This window comes from Corvus brachyrhynchos, unplaced genomic scaffold, assembly GCF_000691975.1.
Source record: "Corvus brachyrhynchos isolate BGI_N302 unplaced genomic scaffold, ASM69197v1 scaffold90, whole genome shotgun sequence".
NCBI classification, from domain to species: domain Eukaryota; kingdom Metazoa; phylum Chordata; class Aves; order Passeriformes; family Corvidae; genus Corvus; species Corvus brachyrhynchos.
In genome coordinates this window covers 3,617,753-3,620,893 of record NW_008236932.1, presented here as the reverse complement: position 1 = coordinate 3,620,893, position 3,141 = coordinate 3,617,753, and the positions used below count along the sequence as shown (strand labels likewise).

Genomic DNA, 3,141 nt, shown 5'->3' with positions numbered 1-3,141 from the left:
GGTGGCGCGGTGCCGCCGGCCGCCTGCTCGAGCCGGGGTGGCGGTGGGGAGGAGCAGCCCCCCGCGTGGGTCTCTGAGGAACGGTGCTGTCTTTTTCTTGCAGGAGTCTCTGTATTCCCTCGCTCTGAAATGCCTTATTAGCCTCTCCACGATTATCCTGCTCGGGCTCATCATCGTGTACCATGCAAGAGAAATCCAGGTAACGTTTCCTTCAGTGGGACAGGGAGAATTGCTGGCTTAGGTAGGGGTGCGAGGCGGTTTGTCCAGGGGAGCAATGGTGGTAAGTACTGGGCGCGTCCTGCTGCTTCAGAAAGCAAACGTGGTCTCTGCAAGCCTGCCGAAGTTGGTGAATGGACCTCAGCCCTGGAGACGGGCACCATACAACGGGCAGAGAGGAGCCAGGAACCTCTGCCTGCTGGGGAATTCTGCCTGCTAGGGACTGTCGCCTGCAGTTATGCTATAGGATTGCTTAGCCCCGAGGTTATAACGTGCTTTCTAGGTGATGTGCCTGTTATCTCCTGTAGCAGCTGTACAGCAATAGTCTTTTATTTCCCAATGACTAAATTTCATGCTATGCGTTTTCTCTTGACGGCAAGGTTAATGGTCTTCACTGTTCAAGGTATGTAATCTTCACCCTGCTGTCTCAGATAGGAGTATACTCTAGGAGAGTGCTTAGGAGGAGGGGGAAGATTCATGCTTGACTTTTTTATTTAATGCTGCACAGCATCTAGGAATGTGACCTGAGAAAAGTGTCAGGAAGGATAGGGCTAAAGGTACGAGGAACATAATGGTCAAAACTATAGAATAAATCTCACAGATACTGTCACAGGTTCTGTCCAAGTGACTTAGGTCCTAATTTCAGTTGTAATTTTTTTGAATAAGAAATTAAAATGTAGCATTTCAGCTCAGCTGAAGTTTTGAAGGGAAAAATACCTTACTCATAGATACAGTGCTTTTGCTTTTTCAGATTAGAGACTGCTTGAGCTGAAGACTGAAATGTCAGATTTCAAGTGCAATGAAGAATTTTCCACTGGTACCAGTCAGTTAAATAAATAATTAAAAAAAAAAAAGAAGAATTGTATAGTATACTGCTTCTGTGCAAATGAAAGCTGTAGTTTCAACATGAAATGGTACATAGTCTCCTACTTAGGGTAGTGTTAGAGAAGTACTGTGCTGCTGAAGACTTTATGGCAAATTGAATCCTGTTGTACAGTCTTTGCACATGCAAAACTTCTTTTCCTGGCTCAGAACCCGGTTTCTCTGCATGAATGTCAAGGATATTGAAAGCCGTTTAATGGTATTGTGTTGAGTAAACAAGTGTTCTGGAGAGAGAGCAAATTTATAAGCTGTGGGAGTACTGATGAACAGGTTTCTTTATCAGTATAAAAATAAATAAGTAGCACTCCTGCAGCGTGGGAGACTTCTCTGGTGTATCTTCCCACAAATGTTTTTTTCAGGCATGAAAAGCAAAGCTGAAAACAAGCCCTCTCTAAATGTTTAAAATATTCTATGCATTTTCCAGAAACTTTAAATGGAAAGTTTTATGAAAGTTAAATAATTGTAGGTCTGTGCAGGTCCCCAGCTTATACTAAATAGTTACTCCAAGATTCGATTGTTTGTTGGGTTTTTTCAGGTAAAGAGTTAGAAATTTTCATTGTCCTGGGAATCAGATGGACAAGGAAAAAAAAAATTTAAAAATTGTCATTCCATTTTGGTTGTTTTTTTAACCGATTGTTTTAAAGAACATCCTCATATTTGCAACTACTTTTAAGGAGTTATGCAATCTTATGACTTAGTCACGGTTAATGTAGTTTTCAGTGCTGCCTTACAGTGCAGAACACAAGTATACCTGCCTGTAAAACAGCAGTACCCCATGTTTTGGAATGAGAGACACCAGAAACTGCAGTAGTCATGACAGTGCCTGGAGGAGATGCAGCTTCAAGGGGTTCTGTCATTCACATCAAAAATGAAAAGTTCTGCGTTTCAAGGAGTTTGTTAGAAGGAAAGGGCGAAGTACCCTCCATAGCTATTAGATATCAGCTTACTTTTGAATTTAAGCATAGTATGTTTTTCTCCACACACTTGACTTTTAAAAACTAGGATGATGACAATGCAGGGAAAAGGCTATGTCAGTTCTACGATCATAAAATTTATGTTGCACTAGACACCTGAAAAAAAAAAGTACCTTTAAAATCCTTTGGCTTAGTGGTGTACATAGTGTTCTCCAGGCAAAAGAAAATAATAATGTAATGTTTTTTAAATAACCTTTAAAGCTGCCTGTTTTCTGAAGGCAGACATGTCTTTAATTCAAGCAAATGTTCTGCTCTGTGCAGAAGACTGAATAAGGTCTGTAGAACAGAGGCCACAGATGCTTGGTTGTGTCCTGGAAGGCTTTTTGCACCAGCTGTATGTCAGTCCTCCTGATCCCATTGGAACATTCCTTTCTGATTATTATCTGAAACATACTTAAATATTTGTTATAGTGTAAATAAGCAGGAAGTCATTGAGAGAGGGGAATTTGTTCCATAGAGCAGAAGAAGGTGGCTGTATTCAGCTTGTGGCTGTCGTGTCTTTCATAGTCTGGTGGGAGAAAACCAGCCAAAGCATAAGTAGATTTTTCTACAAAGCATGAGGCAAAAAAATGCTGGGAAATAAGGAACTGACAGTCTAGTAGTTATTACTGATTGTAGGATGAATACGGAGAAACTCCCGGTGACCTAAAATGCTGGCAAGTGGCAGTTAGCTTTTTTGTTCTTTTCATTAGTCTTTGACCTTGATTTATTGGTAGGAAGATCAAACAACCATGCTGCAAGGATGTCCATGGGTCAGTGCCTAGCAGCATAGCAGGTGGCTTTAGTCTTCCTATTGAAATGACATTGCTTGTATGTTTTGTTTTGAAAACAGTCAGTTAACCCAGTCTCTAGAGTTTGCCTGCCCCAGACTTGCTGCTTTTTTTAAGGCAGTTGGAAGGGAAGTTTATAAAGGTTTGCCAAGATTCTTCCCAAGCCGAGAAGTGATACGTAAGAAGCAACGTAAGACGACTGAGTTCTCTTTTCGTCTTTCCCCTGGGTCTGACCGTGGTGGATGTGCGGTGGGGAGCTGGAGCACCTCGGGTGCGGCTGGGGCGGTGTAGCGGCCGCC

General features: G+C 42.1%; 1 protein-coding gene across 1 annotated transcript in view; it reads left to right on the top strand.

Annotated features, from left to right (window-relative positions):
* The first annotated feature begins 118 nt into the window (after window positions 1-118).
* KCNN2 (potassium calcium-activated channel subfamily N member 2) overlaps window positions 119-3,141 on the top strand; it is a 67,022-nt gene continuing 63,999 nt past the window's right edge. The window contains exon 1 of the mRNA XM_017728319.1: window positions 119-199. The gene's annotated coding sequence lies outside the window, so the exon portion shown is untranslated. The remainder of the gene's footprint in view (window positions 200-3,141) is intronic.